Source organism: Manis javanica, chromosome 9 (genome assembly GCF_040802235.1).
Source record: "Manis javanica isolate MJ-LG chromosome 9, MJ_LKY, whole genome shotgun sequence".
NCBI classification, from domain to species: Eukaryota; Metazoa; Chordata; class Mammalia; order Pholidota; family Manidae; genus Manis; species Manis javanica.
The window spans coordinates 17,066,929-17,093,125 of record NC_133164.1 but is presented as its reverse complement, the minus strand read 5'-3'; the positions used below and the strand labels follow the sequence as shown (position 1 = coordinate 17,093,125).

The 26,197-nt window shown below is 38.2% G+C and overlaps 1 long non-coding RNA gene across 4 annotated transcripts in view; it reads left to right on the top strand.

Moving 5' to 3' along the window:
- LOC118973652 (uncharacterized) overlaps positions 1-26,197 on the top strand; it is a 225,241-nt gene that overhangs the window by 182,827 nt on the left and 16,217 nt on the right. For 3 of the 4 annotated variants that reach the window (XR_012121017.1, XR_012121019.1, XR_005063141.2), the window contains exons 6-7: positions 20,558-20,717; positions 21,600-21,711. This is a non-coding gene — a long non-coding RNA (uncharacterized lncRNA). The remainder of the gene's footprint in view (positions 1-20,557; positions 20,718-21,599; positions 21,712-26,197) is intronic. The other variant, XR_012121018.1, reaches the window with a different exon arrangement.

Genomic DNA, 26,197 nt, shown 5'->3' with positions numbered 1-26,197 from the left:
ACCTTTGTTGCAACTTTTTTCCCTTATTAGTTGTATTCAGAATATGTGACTAGTATATTTTCAACTTTTCAAACATGTTGAAGGTTTGTTTATGTATGAAGTTTATTTTGTGAATGTCCTGTGACTTTTTCTCTGTAAATACCTACTGACTTAATCAAATTACTCTCTGTTTGCACTATAATTTTTACTTTTAAAATGTGATTACAGAAGATTAATAACGTGGTTTTCCAAACCAAATAATTTTTGATAAATTTCATGACCATTATAAAATATTTCCAATTACATATGTATAAGTACTTTAAACATTCTACTTGCTTTCAAAAGATACTTAGTCAGCCTGACTAATAGGGTTAATAATTTCAATAACACTGCAGTTGAACATATTTTGATAAAGAATGGAGAGATAATATTATTTATTTATATTGAATAAATCTTTATAGATACTTAATTGTATTCAAAATATATACTGTATGCCCAATAAAATACACAGATTAAGAAACTAGATAACTTTATATTACATAATTTCTTCTGATATCTTTAATTTTATTTTTTCTTAACTCTTGTCCCAAAAAAAGAAGGAAAATAGTTTTTAAAGAAAGAATGGAAAAAGACTGGGCATTTAAATCCAGGATAAGTATATTCCTTTATTTGGAAATACAAATACATAAAACAGCCAAGAATTGTCATCCTCAGTGTGGGGCAAAATATACATAACATAAAATTTACCATTTTAACCATTTTCAAGTGTACAGTTACATTCACAATATTGTGCAGCCATCACCATTATCCCCACTAATAATAGAAAAATTATGAATATTATTCCTGGTATCCACAATATGGAAGGACCCAGCATCTGACCTTTCTGGCTTCTCTGACCTTCCGCCTCACCAGCACCACCACCACCCCTCTGGTTTTCCTGGCTTCATCACCTGGCTCACAGAAACCCAGCCATTCTGCCTATACTTCAATTTTTATTCCTGCTAATACCTGTACCCTCAGGGTCTCACCTGCCCCAGTGAATGTGGTCTAAACAAAGCAATACTTCCTTAAAATGAATTCTGGAGCCAACTGTTAACAGATTTTTCCCTGTTGTATTTAAAAGAACTAGTATGTGTGCCAGAATCTGCAGTAATCATCATTATAAACATGTCCCATATTTGAGATTTTTCAGAACACTCACAGTCTGTGTGAAATTGATTTGAACAGTGAGCTCTATTAGACTACACCTCCAGATGCCTAACATTTTGACTATTTTGGCAAATTATTACTTGTCAGTCATTGCTTTTGTGTGTGTGTAACGTTCCATCTATGCCTTCTCTAAGTGTCACCAGTCAATCTACGTAGATATCCATCATAGAACTCTAGGCGACTGATTTTGGATTAGAAATCTATTTTCTTCTTTGACATCATTTAGCATTATTTATTTTTATGTGAACTTTATAAAGTATATTTTTATACTATATACATGAAAGAACATCTGCATCTTAGGGTCGACTGATTATTAAGATGTTACACAATTTAAAGTTGATTCTTTAAAGCTAAACACACTGTACAGACATATGTCTTTGCTCCACCTCCCTCTTCCCCACCCCCAAGCAGTTGTCATTCGTGCGGTATCTAGCTTGGGGGCCACCATCTGCCCTTTGCCAGATAACGGCTAGTAAGGATCGGAAGTGGTGACCAGAGTGGTTCCTTAGTCACGACTGTGATTGACAAGTTTCCTAAACCAATTCCTCTTCAGGTAATGATGTCCCTTGTTTTTGTGACTTCCTCATTTCACACAGCACTTAAAATTATTCTCAAAACCAAATGGTATTCCTTTGATAAAAGGAAAGCACATGACAAATTTTTCACCAAAATTAAAAAGTATTTGCCTTAAAAATACTTGGAAGAAAGTTCAAGGCACTATTGTTACAATGGAACCGAATTTGGCTCTAAACAATGATGCCAAAATGAATGCTCTCCTTCCTTCACTATCCCACCTTTCTTAAAATGTGTTCACCACCTTGCCTTAGGCTTCCCCACTTGGTGCCTGGGAATGACAGCTAGCAAAATTCACGCAAGTAAGTGTTTCCACAGTGCTCTAGGACTTCTCAGAAGCCGACTGTCACTATAACGATGCTTACAAATTGTGATGGGGAAGCTTGGTTGGCTGCTCAAAAGAAAAGGGATTTCTTGTTACAGGATTTTAAGAGTTCACGTTCTAAGACTTTAATACCGTAAGTGTAGGAGAGGAGAAATCGCCACAACCTCACAAGGCCTGTAATAGTTAATTCCGACCAAAAAATGAGAGCTCAGTGTCACCTTATTTCACAGCTGCAGAGTCCTCACCACACACCATTCAAGGCTTTGCCTGGAAGAGCAGGAAGGCTTGCCTAAAATAAGTAATTAAAAATTCAGCCTGAAAGAAAGGGGGCATTACGATTAGCATGTATAGTGTGGGGGCGGGGTGCACAGGGAGGGCTGTGCAGCACAGAGCAGACAAGTAGTGATTTTACAGCATCTTGCTACGCTGATGGACAGTGACTGTGAAGGGGTCTGTGGGGGGGATTTGGTGAAGGGGGGAGCCTAGTAAATATAATGTTCTTCATGTAATTGTAGATTAATGATACCAAAATTAAAAAAATTAAAAAGAAAATTCAGCCTGAAGCAACCCATTTGGAAAATGTCAAGTCTTCTGAGTTCCAGGAGGGTAGGAACTATGTTAAGGAGTTATGCCCCTGGTAGAATTCAGGATTTCCTTTCTTGACAGAAAAATAGGTGGGAATAGAAAAATGAATCTTAAAGTTTTTTGAGTAGTTTAGCTTGACTTGTTTCTTTTCTTAGCAAGTTCATCCAGGAATACAGAAAAACAAAGGGAAACTGTATGCAAAGAATCAAGACAATAAATTGCCTCATCCAGGATCTGAGAATGGTCCCTGAAATTGGGTGCAACCATTACACAAAGAACACAATCTCCATCATGCTTAAAAAGGTATATATAGAGTTTTTTTTTTACAATTGTTACTCATTTTTCAATCTTAAAAATAGCCACAGTTTATAAATGAATCCCATGATTTGCAAATAACTATTTTCTATTTTAAGAAATTATAGTTGATCTGAAAATGCTACATTTATATGATTCCAACTATATGACATTCTGGGAAAGGCAAAACTATGTAGGCAGTAAAAAGATCAGTGCTTCTCTGAAGCTAAGAATAAGGGAGAATCTGTGGAGCATAGAGGATTTTTAGGGCAAGAGTGTATGATATTTATTAATTTGTTTGTTTTGGTATCATTAATCTACAATTACATGAAGAACATTATGTTTACTAGGGTCCCTCCTTCACCAAGTCTCCCCCTACATACCCCTTCACAGTCACTGTCCATCAGCATAGTAAGATACTGTAAAATCATTACTTCTTTTCTCTGTGTTGCACAGCCCTCCCCGTGCCCCACACACACTATACATGCTAATCGTAATGCCCCCTTTCTTTTTCCCTGCCCTTGTCCCTCCCTTCCCACCCATCTTCCCCAGTCCCTTTTCCTTTGGTAACTGTTAGTCCATTCTTGGGTTCTGTGATTCTACTGCTGTTTAGTTTCTTCAGTTTTCCTTTGTTCTTATACTCCACATATGAGTGAAATCATTTGGTACTTGTCTTTCTCCACCTGGCTTATTTCACTGAGCATAATACCCTCTAGCTCCATCCATGTTGTTGCAAATGGTAGGATCTGTTTTTTTCTTATAGCTGAGTAATATTCCATTGTGTATATGTAACACATCTTCTTTATCCACTCATCTACTGATGGACACTTAGGTTGCTTCCATTTCTTGGCTATTGTAAATAGTGCTGCGGTAAACATAGGGGTGCACCTGTCTTGAGTGTATGATATTTTAATTGTAAATTCATATGATTATACATCTGTCAAAACTTACAGAATGTACAACAAGCATGAACCTTAGTATAAATTATGGACCTAGGGTGATAATCACGTGTCAGAACAGAGTCAACAGTTGTAACAAATGTATCACTGTGGTTGAGGGTGGGGAGGCTGTACCTGTCTGGGGGCTGTACTTTCCCCTCAATTTTGCCACAAACCTAAAACTGCTCTAAGAAAGGAAAATCTGTTGAAAAGTCTAGCTGGGAGCTGAGAAAGTAACAAAGTAAGAGATGGCAGTTACTGTTCTACAAAACTTCACATTAAGGAATCATAAGTAATAGCAATAAATATTTTAAGAGGAACTGTGTATGACACCAGGAACAAAGGTTAGCCTCAAACGGAAATTCTTGTCCAAAAACCCATAACCATCTGATTGCATGCAAAACAGAAGCATTTTAGAGGGTCACACGTGATTATCTACACGTTTTCTTGCAAGAAAAAGAGGCTACAAAAGAAAGTGGGCTTGCTCCGTTTGTGAACAGAAACATGCTCTAGCAATAAGACTTCCTCAACTGAAAATAGAACTTTTGAGTTCAAGTTTGATCTCTTCCTTCTAGCAGTGATGTTGAGTCAGTTCCTTTCTTTCTTGTTCTGAGAAGCCAGAACTTTGAGAGACTCAAAAAGGTTGGACTTTAAGGTTATTTCAGTATTTCAGAATGTTCATTCTGACGTTCATACTTAGAAAAGAAACAGAAACCTTGTTTGATTCATTTTCATGAAATAAACTCATAGTCTGTGTTCCTTTTCTTTTTTTTCACATTCGTTTAACAAGAATCCCTTAAGTATCCATTTTGAATAACCTTATCCATTGCAAGGCCAATAAGGGGGAGTGTTAGCAATAAGATCACAAGCCATCTAATGCCAAAGGAATATGTTGAAGAATAAAAATTCATGATATAACTTTGACTCTGTGTATAGAAAGGCATAGAGAAGCCCTTTCTTCTGTAGTGAACTAAAATTTTGTGTATTCTCCAAATGATGATTTCATTCAAAGAACTTTCTAGTCCATAGAAATTGTTTGCTCCTGAATCTGTGTTCTCTTCCTTAGTGTTCCACAAACCTTAAGTTCTCCAAACAAATTACACTAATAATCTTTAACTCAAAAACTAGAAATTTCATATTGTATGCCTATATCTCTAACTTTTCTTGATTTTATATATATATATATAAAGTCAGTATAAACTAAAAATAACGTTAGAGGACTTCTGATTTCCAATGAGAAAATTATGAAGAGAGAATAATGTAAGCATTGCCAAATTTCTCTAGGCTGCAGAGATAATCAGTGTATACCTATGAATATTTTAAGAGATGTTTAATAGCAGTCAAGTGCTGGAAAATGTGGATGCCTAAAAGGCCAAGATTGGGGAAATTCCATAAGGTAAATAAAAAATGTGATTAAAATAGAAAGAAACTGTGTACTATGTAAGGGTAGATAGATCTAAAAACTATTTACAAATAAGAAATAGAAAACGATGCTAGGTTCAAGTTCAATTAAAACTCCTTTCAAGATTTCTGGCTGTTACACACAGGTAGAACAATGCTGAGCATGAGACACTACTCTGAAAAAATACCTGTGTTCTTAATAGAAAGAGCACTTTGGAAATTACATAGTTTTCACAAATGCTTCATAAAAATTCTCACCATGTGATTTACAAAAGTACAAAAGGATCCAATATCCTCTAGTACAGTAGAAAGCAAACAGACAATGCTTGCTTTTATTATATGTAATATAGGTCATTATATAATATAATACATGGATATATAAACCTTATTTTCTCCATTTCTGTTTGGCCAAACTTGAACCAAGAAGAAGTCCTGAAGGCATTCAGTTCTACAAAATATGTGCCTAAAATAAAAGCTTCTATATCTCAATTTATTCAAACCTTTTCAGAAAAATAAATTATAGAAACAGATTATGTTTATCTGAGGACACAAGCAATGACAAGAGCAGGAGGACAGATTGATGATCAAAAGTCTCTTCTATCTCCTAACATTGTGATGGATGGTAGAACAAAGCCACAAATCAGAGAGATATCATGCAATTTATATGTTTTTTTAAGTTATGGATCCCATTCTTTAAATTCTGAAAATGACAGACATTTATTCTCTTGTGAAATTATGTTCACAATGAAAAATTTTGAAGAAATATAGAGAGAAATGTTACTAGACTCGGGCTGGTTTTCCCACTTCCCATTTTTATGGCCCTGAGTTTATGTACCACCCAGGTCCCTTCCCACCCCAAGCTCTGCTTTTTAGTGAAGCCATGTGACACAGATGGAATGTATTCTCTATCTTGTCATTTGATTGTCTGATAGAGAATGAAACAAGATCAACCCACTTCAAATCCTAAGGGTTACACCCCTCAACAGATGGGCCAGAATGTTGCCACAAGGGATGTACGGGCGTGAGGAGATTCGCTCTCCTGCCCCCTGATTTCCATGACACCCACTCTGCTTTTGTTTTACTTATTGGGTTCCCATGTACATGCCTGTTTAAAGAATGAGTTTAGCTGCCTCACAGATTAAAAAAGCACTATCCTAGAGAATTTGATCGGTTCATTTGGTTGGATACCTTATTTTTATGTCCATTAATATACTGAGGAAAAGATAGGTCAGTAATAAGAGGCAAGAGACAAAGTGAAAGAGTCTGGTTGCTCTATAATATGCTAAATAACTCCAAGTATTTCATTTTAAAAAGTGCAAAACTAGCAAGCATAAATTGTGGAAACCCTGGGCATGATTACATAGGAAATTTTCTTGTTCTCACTTTGTGATCGGGTTTCCCTTCTATCCACATGCCTTCTAATGCCCAGTGTCTTGTGTTTTCTCATTTCATGTCTACATTTGCACCCTTATCCTAACAGCCTATTATATTTCCATGTAATTAATAAGTTGCTATTTGCATTGGGAAAGCCTTATTTTTAATCCATGGTTCTATTAATTAAAGGTATAGGAACATGATTTTTAAGATCTGTAAGAAATAAAATATCCCTGACTCAAACTTCTAAGGAAGATTGATTCTGATACACTTTGCAAAGAGTCTCAAGTATAAACTATATCTGTTTATGTTCCAACAAATATTTATTGTGCTTTGCAAAGATCCACAGAGGCCTTTTAAAGAACTCTCCACAGAGACCCAGAATCTTAAAGTGGAGGAGGAGCTGCTGCAGGTGTGGCTTTCGGCTTCAGAAACTCAGAATCTCAGTTGTATTCAGAAGCAAGGGGGCTGTAAACGTAGAGCAAAGATCACAGAATTTGGAATCCAATATAGGTTTGAGTTCTGGCTGCACCTCTTATTAATTGCTTGTGTTCTTAAGCAAGTGACTTAATCCCCGAAAAAATGAAAGGTCAAGAAATAATACCTGCTTCACAGGGTAGTTGTGAAGATCAGATGAGATGGTGCATATAAAAGGGTTTTATATACTATCCTGGGCTAAACACGTGTTGGTTAGATTGGCTTCTGGCGGGAGAGAGACTCCCCAAAGAAAAGGACTTGTACATGCTGGTGGGCACCCAGCAGGGATTCCCCACAGGCAGCCTTTGAAGGCTGATAAACATCTCCAACAGCTGCTAAGAGAATACAGGGACCCAGCTAGAGGGCAAGGGTCATGACCTTTGCCCTCTTAGTCTCAGCTCAAAGGACATCTGCTAAAGATCCCCTGCAGGGAAAATATAACTCTGAGGAGGGAGGCCCAGGGAATATTTCAAGGGATGAAACTCCAAGAGCCCTAAGAGCCTTGAGTGCCAGCTTTGGAACTTAAACTTAGTTTACTTATTTTATTCTATTTTAATTAACTTATTTTTATCCTCTACTCTGCTAGAATTTAAAACAGTTTATATTTAACATGTTATATGAATATCTATAATTTATAGTGTTAATAAATATATATATTTACAATATATACATTCATTGTAAATGTGCATACATACTACAGATCTGTGTGACGTACATCGTATATAGTAACTTGGGTGGCATGTATTAGAAAAAAACCAGAAGAATATTTACCAAAATGTTTCTCCTTGAAGACAAAATTGTTTTCTTATTTTCTTTTTGCTTATCTCTATTTTCAAGTGTTTCCTTTGAAAATGAATTTCTTTTAGAATGAGAAAGTCATAATAAAATTGTTTCCTATATTGTTTGCATTAGTTCAATCTGTTTTAATTTATCTTTTACATCTTTTTATTTTTTCATTTTGTTTTGATTTTTAATGTTTAGATTTTATTTATTTATTTTAATTGAAGTATAGTTGATATACAATCTTATATTGGTTTCAGGTGTACAACAGTGATTTGGCAGTTATATATGTTACTAAATGCCCACCATTGTAGGTGCAGTTGCCATCTGTCAGCATACAGAGATATTACAATATTACTGACTTTATTTCCTATGCTGTACTTTCATCCCTGTGATTAATTTATTTTATAATTGGGTATTTGTGCCTGCCTCTTTATTCCCTTCACCTATTTCACCCACCCCCATCTATTAAGTTAATGACTCTTTTTGTTTGTGTTTCTTTTTTATTCTACTTTTGTTTATTTCATTTGGACTTTCTCTTAAGGTGCTTATTTTACCTATTGCTCTTACTACTTTCAACTTGTATTTTCTTTAGTTCCCTCTTCTCTTTTTTCCCATCATTTAGTTCCCTGTAACCTTTACTAAACATGACGCGCACAAAGCAGAAGATTGTGTCCCTAAGGTTAGCTCGTGAGTTGACCAAGGAGACTGTACCTCTTGCCTTCCAATTAGCCCTGTGGTCACTTCCTCTACTCCTACTGTTTCAAAGCAGAACTGCTTAATTTTTCAAGTAAGTAGTAAACTGGAAAACTGGAGAAGTTAACAGCCTAAAATTTTCCAGCAAGCATATGTTAAATCCATCTCTGGCAACAGTAAAGATTATTACAAAGCATAACTATACATTCAACTGATGTCTGTGTACCTCTGGAACAGGTGTCCCTCGACAGCCAGAGCCATAGATCTACCTGTCTATCTACACCTCCACTTAGGTGTCCTATAAGCAACTCAAAGTCAACATGTCAAAATGGAATCCATCATACCCCTACTCCTCCAGAAAAACTGTTCCTCCCTGTCCCCCTTTCTCCTAAAAGAAGAGAACTCTCTACACACACACACACCTGTCTGAGCATAGCAGAAATCAGTGACATTACCACCTAACAAGGAGCCCGAGTCAGAAAGTTGTAAATTACCAGACATTCTCCATCCTGACCAGTTCCTATACCCAAGTTCTCTAATTCTTCCTCTTTCATCTGTACAGTTCTGTGCTTTACAGACTAGAGTATGAGGATATTCATGGGCAGTGATACCCCAACAGGAGATAGAGGAAAGTGCAGAATAACATAATGGACTTCCTGGGACACCTCCTCCTCCTTGTCATCTTTTAATAACAGGTATTTTTGAACATCATATTTTATGAAAAAGTGGAGACAGGTGGGATTTAAAATGAGCATGCATTTAAAGATGATGTGCAACAGTTCAAAGAAGTGTGGGCTTATAGTGGGATGCTTAAGGCTCAGTTGCTATAACCCCAAAGGTTCCATAACTACTTCCCATCACTTTCATGTGTTTCTGGGGTACTTTGACCAGAAATAGTTTAGAATTTCTCCTAGTAATTCTTGTGACCTTAAGAATGGCCCATGACTTGACTAAGACACTCCCTCCTCTCTCCACATGGTACCAAAGCATCTCTTCATTTCTCACCTGGGCTACTGAGATAGCCTCCTAGCTGGTCTGGAGCTCCAAGTCACCTTCCCCACCCCACACACACACTGCCCTCAGAATGGCATGTGCAACACACTAACATGAAATCATTCAGTGGCAGAATAAACTAAAGCCCCTTTGTATGACATCTGATGCTCTTCAGATCTGGCCCCTGCCTTCTCCATGTTCTCAGCTCTACCCTCTTCGCTCCCATCCTATGAACTGCTTGCAGTTCCTCAAACACTTTTGCTCACACAGTTTCTCTCCTATATCTTCCATTTACCTGCTTAATCTAACAGGCTATAATGCTCAGCAAGCATTGCTTCCAAAAGTCCACTCTGGATTCTCCAGAGTTGTTTGGGTTCCTCTCTCTTTGGTTCCTGCATAGCACTCATTCTCCAGCTCTAACCCATCCCCTTTCACAAGAGCTCCTTAAAGCAGGGATCGCGTGTTGTTTTCTTCTCTGATCCCTAAAGTCTCCTCTGTTGTTTTTCTGAAACCACTGCAAGGGATGCCCTCCTTTGCACCAGGGGGTCTTCAGTGCATCCATGGCCAGACTGCAGCAGAATAACCTGGAGTATATTTTAAATTTAAAGATTCCTTGGTCTCTGCAATTTTGCCTCAACAGTTCTAAAGTAAAGCCTTAGGAAGTATATCAAATCTGAGTATGATAATAATTTTAAAAGTCTCCAGGTTATTCTTATCCATGGACTGGCATGTGGACCCACTACATTCAGCAACTGGGATTATCTCAATAGGATTTAAATATTCAAACAACAATATAATTTTATTATTAAAGCACTACAAATACCTGCTTAAAATGGATTCATTTAATAATACTCTTTTTCTTTAGTGTGCTTCTATCTGCAGTTAGATACCTTTCATTAAATACTGACTTTTAGCATCAGTTTCAGGCCTGCTTCTAATTTTGTTTTCAAATTCCTGAGAGCTTTTTACTGTAGATTCCAAATTCTTAACTACTATGGTTATAAGAGTTGTACACCATCCACTTACAAAAATAACCTAGATATTCATTTTCAGAATTGCTGCCTAAGTGTTAGAGGAGGAAAATGAGTCTAATTTTCTTTTGGTAAAGAGTCTCTTAACTGCTGACTGCATTTCTGTTGAGCTTATAGCCTTGGCATCTTTATAGGAGAATAAGGGGGTGGCTCAGTACAAGTAGTAAGCAGTCTCACAATAACAAACAAGAAAGCAAACAAAAACTCAGGGAGTTCTTCTAACATCCAAAGTTAATTCCCATTGATCACATTTGTTTTGGAAGCAGATAGATATATGGGTGTGACACTGAGTAAAGTGACTTTTTAAAAACAAACCTACCACATGTCATAGACCCAACTGAGTGTGGTCTCTTTGTATTTGTTTTCTTTGGAGCCTTTAGACATTTTTCCATTGTTGCCATTATAACTTAAGATCCTGGATGTTTTGAAACTAAAAGAGAGTGACTTTAAAATTGCAAGGGTGACAACTTGTGTTGATAGCAGATTTGAATTTTGAAAACAGCCAGGAGATACATGACTCCCACTTGGACAAAAAGTTGAAAAACAGGCAAGAAAATATGGTTATGGAGTGAAAGTAATTCTTGGTCTAGTTTTAATTCAGTTCTGAAGCCAATTGCAAAAGTATATATCTAAAACATTTTAGAAAGTTATACTATTATTTGAATAAGAATAAAGCTTCCTATTATGAATTGTGATTTCTGATAGTATTGACTTGAATGTTTGAATAAACCCAGTCATGCAAATTCATTGTCAATTTCACGGATGTTAGGGCAGAAATTTCTAGTTTAACATTGGGCCTTTAAACTACATTTATATAATTTCCAAATTAAACAAATCTTTAAAAAAAAGAAAGAAAGCTTTTCCAGTTTCCAGTTTGCATAAAGATAGCCAAAGCAACAGATGGCTACTGTCTCTGTTCTTCTTCCTACCTTTTCTCTGTGGAGATTTTCCATCATGTTCGAAGCAGTTCCTCATTGAGAACAAGAACTTAGAAAAAGGAATATCCGAAGTGCTAACTAAAAGAACTACTTTCATAGAAAGGAGAAAGTACTTGGCATGATTAGGAAGCTTGAGAAAGGCAGCAGCATGTCTGAGGTGTATCTGCTGGGTGCACAAAGTGGGAGCAAGAGGCAAGTAAGTGAGAGTTGGAGGTGGGAAGGGACCAAGACCTCCTCCAGTTCTTGGATCTGACCCAACCCTTGGGCAACATGAAAGAGTAGACTGAGTTAGCATTAAAGCTCTTCTCTCCCCACTTCACCTACCACACACCTCCTAAGGATCCTTATTAAGATCCTGGCTAGTCATTCAGCCAGGAGTACAAATGAGTCAGCTAACCCCAGCAAATAAGGCAATATGGGAGCTAAGACAAAAAAGTTGCCCTTCATCATGGGAATAATTTCCCTGTTGCGCCTTACTACTGGCTGCCACGCAGCCTTCATTCTCTCATGCTAAGCATTATCCAGAAGGCACACTTACACCTTCATACAGGGTTTTAAAGTAGAAAACAACATTCAAAATGGCAGTCAAGAAAGCTGATGTCAAATCTGAGAAAATGCTGTTGTATGGGGAGACCTCTGACCTCACTCTCACAGTGGGCTGGTCAGCCCAGTAATTCTGCCTCCTGGTGGTGTGTGTCCTGATACATTTCCCGACACCCAGGCTGCTGTCACTGCACTGCCACGTGAGAGGTGCGGTAAGATTGCTTAGCAATTATGTCACATACATCTAAATTAGGGAAAATAATTCTTTAGCATAGGTCTTGGATGACAGGGCCAGTTTTCCAGTTAGCTCTGCTCATTGGTAGCGTAACTGACTCTTTTTGCTGAATAAGCATCTTTGTGTCCCACCCCCACCCCCACCCCCACCCCCCTGGAGGAACTCAGTCCTCTCAGTCCTGCACTGACCAAGATTCATTTCATTTGAAAGTTCAAAGGGATGACACTTCATTTGGAGAAGGTTGCATTGCATCTGAGCTCTATCATTGTTGGGGGAACAAAGTCTGTATAAGGTGTGAACCATGAAGAAACGAGCGTGAGGAAAGACCAGCACCCACTGAGGCTATCCTTCCGATCACAGAATTCCTGGTCACTGCTATCCACTAACCAGCTCTCAGTTTGAGTTTGATTCAGTATTTGTTACACTTCCCTAAATAATCTGTTCTCCTCCCCCTACTTCCAAAATAAGAAGAATAATAAAGTTTGCAATCTAAAATATGCAGTTATAAAATGGAAGATTTGAGTTGAGGAATAACCCTGTGAATTTTACTCATGCTTTATCATCCTATGCCTACACCAGGTTGGAATAATTTAGGAAATCTGAAGTTACAACTATGTTTTATACACATTCATATTTTGATAATGCAAATGTATATTATAGACTTTATAAGTAACTATATATTTATACAAACCTTATCCAAAGTTATCTTTTCTCTCATTTTTTGATAGAAAATCACTAAAACTAATAACTGCCACTGAAGGAAAGCATCCAAATTTATTCTTCAGAGCAAAATTAGAAATACAACTAATTTATGTGACTTCCAATCCAACATTTCATTAATTTCTGGCTCAAAGACATATTTTAGTATGACATAATCAGAAATATTCATGCAATAATAATGGTACCAATAATAATAGCTATAAACATCTGTCCTCTGGATATAGAGATCAGTCTCCTAACTGTGCATGCTGGAAGCTTTAGGGGAAAATTATAAAGGCAGATTAAGTACAGTGATGGCACTGTGTGGTTCCTCTTTAGGTAATCTTCCCTGTTTCTGGAGCACAGTCCTGCATCTACCCTCCTCAGGTCCTTAGGCCTGACCACACTCACAGACAGTAAACCCCAGGGAGGCAGTAGCTTCCTGCCTCCCTTCCCTTTCCCCAACTTCCCAGCGATTCCACTGACTACACAACCACCACCTCCTGCTCTCCGTCCCCACACCTTCCGATTTAGCCACATGCCAGGTCCCTTCTAGCAGGAGCTTGACAAGATCCATTTAAGCTGCCCAGTTTCTACAGAGGGCAGGCTCTAGTTTGATGTCACTATTAGGCACCATGAAGTCTCGTCTTTTCTCTGACACTAAACTCGCCATTGGTACTCTTTTTAACCACTCTGATGTAAAGGTAACTGATACTAGAGCCAAGTAGAAGCACATACCATCTCCAGTGCTCAGAGTCCAAAGAGTTACTTGGCCTTCTCTTTGGTGGAGAAGCCTGAAGAGACAGTAGTTAGTTTGCCCTTGACTGCTGAGGCTTGAATGTTGTGTGAATTCATAATTTGGAAAAACTCTACTTTAGTACCACCCAGTACACTTCATCTGGCAAGTATTCAATAAACAAGTTTCAAGGTGACTATGGGGCATAAGCAAATTCCAAGTCAATCAGTAGGTCTCTTCTACTGAATTAATTACTAGTTATATCATTCTATTGCCCTTCACATTTATCCATCAGTAATGACCAGATGACATTCATTCTTAACATGTTGGATATTCTATAGGCACATGTTCAAAAAAAGACCAAGGGTTAAAAGTCAGGCCATCAGTGCCCAACAGCAGGATAAATAATGCTGTGCTGGGATGCACATACCAAATTTGAAAAGAAGAGAAATTTCATGAAGGTTTCCCCAAATAAGGATGAGGGCAGCAATCTAGACAACAAAATGTTTGTTCCTGGAGCCATTCTAGTCATCAGAATTAGTCACCCAATCCAGAATAGACAAAAACGCAGAGACAGATGGAGTATTAATGGGTGTCAGAGTCTGGCAGAAGGAGGGATGGGGCATGACTGCTAAATGAATATGGGGTTTCTTTTTGGGGTGATGACCAAGTTCTGGAACTAATACTACTGAATCGTACACTTCAAAATGGCTAAAATCAGAAATTATATGTTATGTATATTTTACCACAATAATTAAAAAAAGAGTATCCACAGAATTGAGAAAAAATGTAAGTTGGGCACAGCAAATCCATTCCAGGGATGGGGTGGGGAGGAGTAGAATGATAAGACAAGAGGAGATATATGTCTAAGAAAGTCTAGAATAAAGGAGAAATACCTACATTAAAGGAAATCAGATTTTGATTAGATCTTTATGGGACCAAAAATTCACTATTTTTAAAAATATTCAAATGTCTGTAGCTTTGTAGTAGTCCACAGAGTTGCAGCATGTAATGAAATTAGCCATCAGCTCAAGACACTTAATAGCACATTTTCCCTAACATTTACATTTCAGTTTACCATGGTAAGGAATAATATTCTTTTTTCTTTTTAAATACAGAATTTACATAAATGCATTCATTATCTTTAATTCTAAATCCAAGCTATGGCATTTGAGGATTTATTCTTAGTTTTGCCTTCTGTACAGTAACATTATAGCCCAGAAGCATAGTGTGTAAAGAATTTGAATAATTTCTTGTGATACATAGTTCCACCAATAATATTTATCCCTGTTGGATGCCCCAGCATTTCTTTTTAAGAGCAAAATTCAACGAAATTATGTAGCTGGTGACTGCTGAAAACCCTGTGGCTGTCCTATAAATATTAATAGAATCAAATGCAAACATGGAGACCAAGAATGCCTAGAAGTAAGAAGTCCTTGATGAATTAGAATCATCTCCTTCAGTGCTACAATATAAGAAACAGTACAGCCTAAAGAATCCCCATTTTTATTCAGTTCTATCAAGATATGTTAAGTCAGGGAAGCAGTCTTGGGATATTTTAGTTTTTGAGACCATCTGTCTCCTTGAATGAGCTTCATTTAAATGAATGAATTTTAAAGTTGGACAGCAGCAACTGAGTATTTGGTCAACTAGCTTCTTGCTCTTCCATTTCTGGAGCAATTTTTATACTAAAATCATCAAATGCAGTCATGATATGATAGGTCTTCCTCCCTCATTAGACTATGAGATCCCTCAAGGCAGGCATGATACCTTAATATGTATCATCCCAGAATCTACTCTAAGAGTCAGTTATCATTAATAATTATTTCTTGAGAAAGATGGGCTGCAAATAAGCAAAATTTTTAATCAGCAGGTCTACCAAGCACACAGTGGTCAGATATGGTCTCTAGATCTGATGATAAAAATAAATGAGTATATTCCCAACAGACATACCAAAAGAGAGGATCCTATTTCAGCTCCTAAAGTGTCCCTCCTAAAAAGAAATAAAAAGACCTGTTAGGGGAATTTGACATATTCTATGGGCTTTTGGATGGCCTCCCAGACTCAATAAGGAAAGAGTTTGCTTGATTTGATAGGTATTCTTCCAACAAAGCTATAACCAGGTATCCTACCCAAAGTCCACTCCAGAGAGACTGGTTGTAATACTGTCTCCAGCATCCATTTTGTTCCATCATGTTCCTTTACCATAGCAACAGTTCCCCATAACAAAAAATGACCCTCAGGTTCCTGCCTTTTTATGACCTCCCGAGATGCAAGAACCACAAATCAGGCCATTTAGATGGCCAAGGTTTCTTCTGACCACTTCAGACTTCTTGCCCCTGTCCTTCCCTGCCCCCACCATAAGCTAAGTCCTATAGTGTGCTTTGAAGATCCCAGATTCCCTAAAGTGTATATGTTAGTTGGGTTAAATAGGGTAGCTTCTGATCAAGAGGATTCTAAAACCCAATTGTTGAAAGAAAAATGCAAGCTGGCTTAGAGAGTATTCTGTAGCAGTTAGCTGGAAAAGAAAACCAAGAAAAGTTACCAAACCAAACACATTTACTCAGTACCTTTTTGTGGTGGTTCTGATTTCTGGTCAGAATGAATAATATTAATCATGGTAATGATAATAATAACATGAATAACCTTTATTGAGAGCTTACTGTGTGCCAGGCACTATGATAAATATTCGATGTGTATAAATCCATTTCATTTTCACCTCAACCTCAATAGGTAGGTATTATTATTCTCCCCACTTACGTTGAGGAAGCCAGGGCAGAGAACGGTTCAATACCTTGTGCAACGTTTATCAGCAGTAACTGGGGAGGCAGAGGAAGCACACTCCCAACTAGACAGCTTCTCCGGGACCTAGGCAAGCCCTCCTGCTCTTCAGCATATTTCAGTCCTGTTCTGTGTGAATATTATGCCATCCTGTGGCCTAGTATTAATCAAAAATAAAAAGTCGACTTCGTGAAAAGCAGAAAAAATGTCTACAAACCAAACTGAGAAACACTCCAATCCCTATCTCTTCCCCTCTTTTCTTTTTTGCCCCTGAAGTGACTAGGCAACCTAGTGGCTGAAAAATACTGATGTCACTTGAAAGAAATTGTTTCTTGTCCTGCTCTTCTCCAATTTGGGTCCTCAACCAGTTGGAAACTGGTATGAATGTGCATAATGATGACCTCTGAATGATCATCATGAAATGACTTTCCCCAGTAATGTTAGATTTATCTGATGATTTTAATACCCTTCATTCTAAAATGCTATTATCCTGAGTGCATGCAGGGGACAGTACACTTAGTCATAAGTGATGGATGAATTCATTATCTTCAGCCAATTTAAATGGGTCATCTAGAAAGGAAATCACCAGTCAGTTTTGGCTATTGAGCATTGCTACCTCACGTACCTTATTAAGCCAAATATAAAAAGGGATGGTTTTTCATTTTCCTGTCACACAACAAAGATCACCTATCACAAGCTCAAGAGATGCTGAGGTTTATTTCTCTTTGGCCTGAAAAAAATGGAAAGTGTTGAAGTTTTCTTTTTTTCCACTGTAAACTGAATATTCCTGAACAGTGCACCTCACAAAGGGAGAAGGAGCTGCACAAGAATTCAGAAGGACGAGGTTTCTCTGCAGAGAAATAGAGGCTGATGTTAATGACATTTTTAATCTAATGGCGCTACTGAATGCTAAGGTGTCAACCCCATCATTAAGAGCTGGAAGTAAACACATTGGTGTGGAATGTAAGTAGGTATGCCTGTGGGTATCAAGGGCTTTTTTCTATCCTTTGCTGCCAGAAACCAAAAACATTTAGTACACACCAAAGTACTGCCCTTCTTGTCTCAACCCATCTTTGCTGTTCTTGGTTGGAAGGTCTCATCTCTCAACTTTTAAATTACCATTTTTCATTTGATTCATCAACTTGAACTTTTTCTCTCAGACCTAATTTTGAACATCTGCAATTGTGTAGTATAGTAGCTGCAAAACTTAGGATCTGTAATTGCTGTGAGCTAAGCCTTTCCTGCACTTAGTCCCAATAATGTAAAATGACTTGACATTATTTTAATGCATTTATATATTGCCTAAATATATTGCATTGTCCTGAAAATTCCATGATAAACAAACTGTGTATTAGCAAATTGTTGAATTCTACAATGAGGACTTTTAAAGATAATTAAGAATTAAGGAGAAAAACATGTTATAAATATTCTAATGTCAATATGTTAAACCAAAATAACCTAGAAAAAAGATTAGGACTACTTGTGATTCTTGGGTAGAATTAAAATGGAAATGACTGAATGCTCAGAAAATAATGGCAGATTTATTTGATTGCTGTTTGATCCAGTTCATCATTTTAACATCCTTGATTAAGCAACGATCATTTTGTTTATTTTGTATTGTGACTATTAATTGTGTTTAGTAGAAAAACCATTATTTCAAAATTAAAAAAAGTCTTAGGTAAAACCTCAGTAAATTAAATATGTGACAGCGAAGTTGATGTGTAGGAGGGAGAAGTTCAGGGAAGAAGTCTTAGCCCCGTCACTCGGATCCTCCTCCTGTCTTCCATGGGGGCTCTCAGGAAACTGCAACACCAGGACCCCACAGAGACCATTTGAAATCAGTGAGCCAGCCCACCCATCTCAGAAAACAGGTGCAGCTCAGGGAGTTGTCCCTCCGCAATGATTCTTACTGCAAGTATAGTTTTTCAAGTACACTTGCCTGAAAAGTGAATGTATACTTCATTAACATTTTTTTGTATGTAACTGTTTCACCTGGAGCTTCTTGAAGTTTACAGGTCTAGCTCTTAAAACTAGCTTTTTAAAAAAAAAAGTCATTAAATTTATCCTAAAATAAGTAGTCAGCAAATAATCAGAATTTGGAAGTTATGACTATTATTTCTGAAAGCATTATTTTTCTTCCTGTTGTTCAGTTATATAACTAAAGAAATTTATTAAATGCATCATAACAATAAACAATTTTCTATAAAAATTGACTCACCTCGATATGAATTTCCATAGGTTTGAATTTTTTCTAAAATAACCTGAGCAATAACTATATAAATGTTAGTCTATTCTCTTAATCAAGGTTAATTACTTAAGAATTCCGTGAGATCGTGTGTGACATTTCCTGTCACACTATAGGTGTGGGTATAATATACAAGGTGTTTCCCCAGGCTTACTTTAACTCAAGTCAGACAAACTCCTACCAAATGAAGAGGGGGCATGATTACATTCTGTTCTCAGATAAGGTTAATAAAGTTAATGGAGACAGAGTAGCTTGTTTTTTGTTCAACTGAAAAACATGCTACTTATCAAAAGAGCAAAGCATAGGTAAAGAACAAAATTAATGGTCTTAAAATGCTTTGAGAAATTGTAAAAAGCTACATAAATTATTAATTAGAACAAGAATCTTTCCATGTGTTTCTCCCATTTCCTCCACAAATTCAACTACCATCCACCATGATTTCCTTAAGAATACTCACCACTATAAAATCACAGGAAAGGTAAAAGCATGTTTCACTTTCCAAACTTACAGTTATCTTGAAGTATTAAAATATACCTCAGACTTTATTTCTAAATTGGATAGAATATTGTCCATAATAAAAAAAAAAGCCTTGCCATATTATAACTTACTAAAATAAATTTTAACAGAAGTTACCAAGGATTTTAAACAGATGTAAGTTAGTTCTACCATATCCTATGTTTATGAATATGGCCAAAAAAAATGCTGGAGGATGTTTTAAGCAGTAGCAGATACCACAAGTCCATCTGCTTGTGTCATCTGTTACTCTTTATGGGACATGGTAAGGATTATAAAAGGAAAATCAAATTCACATAGCATTTATCTAAGAGGCTTTGATAATTGAATTCATAATAAGGCACTTTGTATTTTTCCCCCCGTTTTTTCTTTTAACTCTAATTACTAACTAAAATAGTAAACTGATACTTTTAATATGTTCTCCTATGCTTAAAGCAATGTTTTTACTTTTCACTAATCCAATTTGTTATGTTCACATTAGCTTAATATTTTACTAATTTCTCAGCCTATCACTGTTGAATCACATAAGAACACACTTGTTTGAATTAGTTCTCCATGTTTAGACATTTTGGTATGTTCTGTTCAAGCTGTATGTTAATATTCAATAGTATACACATGATTTAATAGAAAGAGTACCACCACTCTAATTTAGATCCTAATCATCTTATCTGTCCATTGCTGTACCTTCCTAAATATTGCCCTAGACTACAACCCTCGAACACTAATCTCTCTGATCCAAGCCAAAGTCCACCAACTTCATTGTAAGGGGTAGATTATGACCAGTAGGAAGAACATGACTGTGGAAAGTTCCTATAACCAGGATTCTCACCTGGCCCTGGTCGGCTAGCTCACTACACAAGTGTGGGCAATACATTGTTACTGATTCTATATAAAGAGTTCTGCCCAGTGCTCTGGGCAACACTGTGGCATGGCTACAAGGCTGCAGGCGAGCATAGCAGAGGCTGGAGTGGTGGCAGCACCGAAGGCAGAGAAGCCCAGAGACAGAGACCAGCCTGCTGCACACAGACTCCCTCTGAGTGGACAGGATTTTAGTGATTGACCTGCCACTGTGGAAATAAAGTTGGGTATAACCCTTTCATCCCAAGAACATTCTACTGTCATTTCTTTGGTCACATTGAATCCATGGTGAACTTGCCTGGGGCTGAAACCCATTGGCAAGACAATGACATTCTGTCCCCCCTGCCTCCCTAGGCCACTCTCAAAGAAACCTGAGTGAACATCAGACTCACTGGACAGCAACACTAGGAGATTGCGTGGAGACCCTCAGGCTGGAAAAGGTCAGCAGTGGTTTAGAGGCAGCATGGAGCCACGCTGCCTTTGATGAACCTCAGCCAAGTGCTTATTACCCACAGTGAGTGAGCCTGGAGAACCCTCCTGACGGGGAGGGACTTCCCTCTGTCGGGAGCCATGGGGCAGCCCTGTGAGAGATGTGAAACAAATGCCTGCAAGTCAGCTCCAGGCTGTAGGGTGTGCATTTCTTCAGGATATCCTTCCTTTGTCTTCCTTTCTTCTTTCTTCCTCCTCTTCTACCCCTATTTCTCTTCCTCTTCCTCCTTCTTTTTCTTCTTCCTTCCATTCATTCATTCAACAGATATCCATGAGTGAATGCCAGTGATGAGCCAGGCACTTTATTAGGCACAAATACAGTGTGGCTCACAGACACTTATTGTCACTCCCCTTAGGGAGCTTTCCATGGATCAAGGAATATAGGTATTAAATAGTTACTACTCTGATGGTGAAAGAAGGAGGAAGCTCAGAATGTGTGTGACGGAAGTGATAACAGAGTCCCTGCTATCATCTGCGTTAAGGAAAGGCCACTTTGAAGAACTGACACCTAAGCTGAAATCTGAAAGGAGCACAAATTAACCAGATGATGTGGAGGAGAAGGGGCATTGCAGACAGAGGGATATGTTGAAAATCCCCAAAGAGACAGAGAAAAAGTTATGGATGCCAAGAAATCAAAGAAATTGAGCCCAGCAAGAGCAAAGAGTGAGGGAGGTCCAGGAAGGAGAGAGATGTGTCAGGAACAGAGTAGAAAATAACTGATAGTGCAAGATCCTGGTGCGCAGGAAGGATAGGCTCAAAAGCAACCATAGAGGACATGTGCTTATCCAAGAAAGGAAGCCCTCTGCCTGAGTGACAGGAGAGGAAGAAAGGAAGGCTTGTAGGTTTGGTGGTGGAAAGAAAGTTTTAGGGGTGGGTGCCTCTCTTAGGGCTTGTTTTGTCTTCACAGCAGGGCATGAGCTTACTTGCTGCACACAAGGAGCAGAGACTTGAATAACTGTGTGAAGTTCAGGAGCACTGGATGATTGGGAAATACACTAACATTACCAGGCCGTGTACAGGTGAGGCAATGACTGTACGTTTCTTGTTGGTTATGTGATTTTTCCCAGCAAGTCTTATCAAGCAGAATAATGGCACAGAGAGGGTAAAAGCTGGAGTCATCCAGGAATGTGACTTGCCAGGATGGTGTGATGCAAAGAAAGGAGGCCCGAACTCCTGACAGAAGAATTGCAGAAATGATAATCAAGACAATTCACCACCAAAACCAAGGAGAGAAAACCAGAAGGGGCTAATGGATAGAGATGATGCAAAATGATCGATTGACTAAAGAAGTAAGGTAATTGGATAGTCAAACAATTCTTGTTCCATGCAAGCTCACATTTTACCTGAGGAACCATTAAAGAAACAAAAAATCAAACAGCCACGATGGTGATAAATACCATGGAAAAAATTAAAATATGGTGAAATGATGCAGAGTGACAGGTGGCAATTTTATCCTGTGTAGTCAGGGCTTCTGAGGAGACACCACTTACATTGAAATCTGGATTGTAAGAGACGTTTGGTTTTGATACATGAGGACAAAGAGCAACCCGAGAAGATGACAGAGCCAGTGTAGATGTACCGCGATGGCAGTGAGCTTGGAATGGAAAGAGGCCCACAGGATGCGGAGGTGAGCAGGGAGGAGGAAGAGAAAGAAATCCAAGCGGCAGAGGTCACATTGTGTGTGACTTAATAGGAAAAGGTATGGAGTTTGCTCTTTTTTTGTTTGTTTAAGTCAGAAGATTAAAGGTGAGGCGTGACCTGCTTTATGCTTTAAAAGTTGATTTTGGCTAATATGTGTAGACAGTCAGGAGATGAGGTTTTTGGTAGTCATTCCAGTGATCCCAGGAGAATTCTGCCATTCCAGAAGGTAAGAGGAGCCTGAAGGGTAACAATGGAAAGCGGCGTGTGGGGAGGTTTTAATGGCTTGGATGTGGGAAATAAGTAAAAGAATATAGGCTGCAGACTGAAGCAACTGAGGATAAAGTGGGGTCATTTTCTGCAGACGGAAGACAAAGAAGGAAGAGGTTAAGGAGTGAACTAATGAATTCAGCTTTGGCAAAATTCAGTTCGAGTTGTTTGTCAGGTAAATGGATATCCGGTGTGGTAGAAATACGTATCAACTGCAAGTCTTGTCAGGACTGCAGATACAAATTTGGAAATTGGGGGCATAGAAATGTCAGCAGATGTGGTGCAGAAGACCAAGAGGGGAGGGTAGCTGAAGCAGAGTTGAGTTCTTGGACTGTGAAAGGGCCAGTGAACCGAGAGACCACTTTGTGGGTGTCTCACTCACTTGCACACAGCAAAGAGGTGGTGTGCTCGGGGGGTGGGGGGGAGAACCTGTCTTTTGTTAATACCGAAAACTGTGGAGGCTCAGGAAGGACAAAATTGGTGCATTGTTCCATGAGAGGGTTAGGGAGAAAAAGCAGAGTTTTCTGGGAAGCAGATTACAGAAATAGAGGGATGTTTACATTTTAACTAGAGAGGAAAAAGATATGGAATACATGGTTGAAGTTCTGACACTTCCCTAAATCCTTAGAGAATTTAGCTGTGGCTTGGAAGGCTGTGATAAGTGTTTCCCTTTCTTTATGCCCTATGACGAGGTCAGTGAACTACACTGGCTGGCCAAATCCTACCTACTACCTATTTTTCTACATAAAGTTTTATTGTAACACAGTCATGCCCTTTTGTTTACATAATGCCCATGGCTGCTTTTCACACTACAGCGGCAAATTTGAGTAGTGTGACAAACATGATTGGCCCACAAAACTAGAAATATTTATTATCTGGCACTTTACTGAAAAAGTTTGCTTATTCCTAATCTATGGGGCCATAAAGAGCAATGACCAGGGAAGTCCAATGTAAGCCTGTGGTCTTGGACACAGAGTGAATGGCTCCCATGGCCTTTCAATAAATGCTTGTGGACCTTTGAGGGAAGATTATACAAGTACTGACACGACCGAGATGAAGCCTCCTGTAACATAATGATAAATTGTGGAGTACTTCCCATTATACATGTCTTCAGATAAGCCCTTATCTTTCTCATCACCCACAGAGGACAGGACTTATGTTAACCCTCCAACCAAGACTCTGCAACCATTGGTCTCAATGCTAATTCATTCAAGCTCAGTTTGCCACCATTGCCAACTGAATCCTCTTGGTGCTGAGTAGAAAATGGAACCCTTTCTATGTCTTGCTCAGACAAGAATCTCACAGCAAAGTTCCCTGGGATCCAAAGCATGTCAGCTGTTCACATACACAAAGCTGTTGCCCCAGAGCAAACACACAATGGCCATGTGGCCAGGCTGGTTATAAGTCTTCAACATTAGTGTGGCCAGATATAGAAAGTAAGGTTTAAATGTGGGTGCAGTCACATACGAAAAGGCTACAAACACTAGACAGGGGCATCATTGAACAGCATGGACCAGATGTTAGATTATAAAGTAGAATGGATGCTGTGGCCTCCCTGAACAATCCTTACCCCATCTAAATGGAAAAGTTGCTACTCAACTCCAACTCTGTAGTTGTACAGGAATGAAAATCCAGCCAAATAAATGGATTATTCAAAAATAGTCTTAAATCCAGATTTTTCTGATTTTTTTAAAGCACTATCATTGCCAAACAAAATGTGCACTGGGTTGCCAAACAAAATCTTTCAGCTCTGGCCCATACACTGCTAATTGTAGCACAGTTACTAGAAGGAAGAGAAACTAGCCAATTAGCCTGTTCTTGGTATAGAACAAAGACACGAGTCTCAAAAGCAGTCTTTGTTGCACATATGTGTGTACTTCAGCTCAATAGGAAACTACCAAGGTGTTAGAATCCCAAATCCCAGCCTCATATTATGGCTCCTCTCCGTGGCTTTGCTCTTGGGCGTTGACTACTGAACTCCACCAGATATTAGTCATGCCTCTACACTAAGATCTGAAATAGAAAGCACCGGCTGGTGCCCAGCATTCTCAAAACTTTGAAGACCCTTTGTTGTCACATTTTCAGGAGAGGGAATAGAGAGGAAAGAGATAAGCCAAATTCTCCAGCATGATATTCAAGGCCTTCTAAATCCAAAGTCAATAAACCTTTCAAATTTCAGTCTTCAAAAACTTCAAATCTTCAGTTCTTCTGTATACAACTCCATTAGAATGCTTTACCATATTATGCATCCTAATTTCTGTTTCAGCCCCTCTTTACCTATTCTGAATCACTTTATGTCACTTATTGTGACCTCTTTAACTGTATTGTTTGTTGCCTGTTATTTTGTACTTCCTAATAATGTTTTTAATTTTCCCTAAGTATAGTTCATCATTAGTGTATTTGGCAGGGTCCTCCAAGAATAAGATAGCAAGGTGAGATTAAACATACAGAGGCTTTTACTGGGGAAATGCTTGTGAAAGAAAATAGAGAGCAAGCTAGGGAAGCCTGGGAGAACCATCCAATATACAAGCCTGATCCTGAGAGAAGAAGAATGAGAAGAAAGGCAGGGTGGAAACATCTTACAGTGCCATGCTGTCTGAGGGAAGTCCAGCAATTCTCAGGGAGAGTCGTTGGGCCAGAGGTAACTAGCATAGAGTCCCAGTCTCCCAAGAATAGACCTTATTGTCTCAGCTGTGTTCAGCTACCAGCTGGAAACTGTCTCTAGCAAGCATAGGCTCAGAGCAAACATGGTGGTAGCGATGGACTAGATCCCTGCAGAGGTTCTTGGTCAGTTATGCTCCTGCAGTTGGAGGACTGAGGCACATTCTCATTTGCTGTCTAAGGGGATAAGAACCTTTTTCAAGATAGAAAGCATCGTCAGTATCCTTCTTTGTTCTTCCACAGCAATGAATAAAGGGTCATGTTCAATGAAGACATGCATACATACATACATACATTGGTATAAATAAATACATGCATACATAAATGCATAAGTCACTAGATAATATATACACATTTAGGTTTAATATATAACTAGATAATATATAAGCACTTCAACTTAATCATGTGCTCTTTTCTTATAATGGAGAACTACAAGTATGGCTATATTCCATCTATTAATAGAGGTACTTCACTAATCTAATATTATTTCACTTCATTTCTAGAAATTTCTCTATATTTCTTTAGTATCGGAGAAATCCATAAACAGGATAGGCCGCAACAAGCATCACATCTGCAGGGACCAAAGAGCTGCCCCAGTAGCTTGAAAGAATTTCTCCACATTTCTAATGCCCAACTTACCATTTTATACCCGCAAGGAGCAATGGGACCCAAAAGGAAACTAGCACTTACTTGAAGTATTTCAGTAAAACACACTATCGTTTGAACACATATAATATTGTAAAAACATGTTCCTTTTTAATTTTTTTGGTTCCTTATTTTTAATTCAATCTACATGTAGAGGTCATGACAATATCACTTAGATTCTTACTGCATACTTCCCACACTTTCATTAAACTAATTATCTTGAAATATAATTAGCTAATTACTGAGAAAGGTAGATAATGATAGTGAATGGAATGTAAGATAAGCATTAAT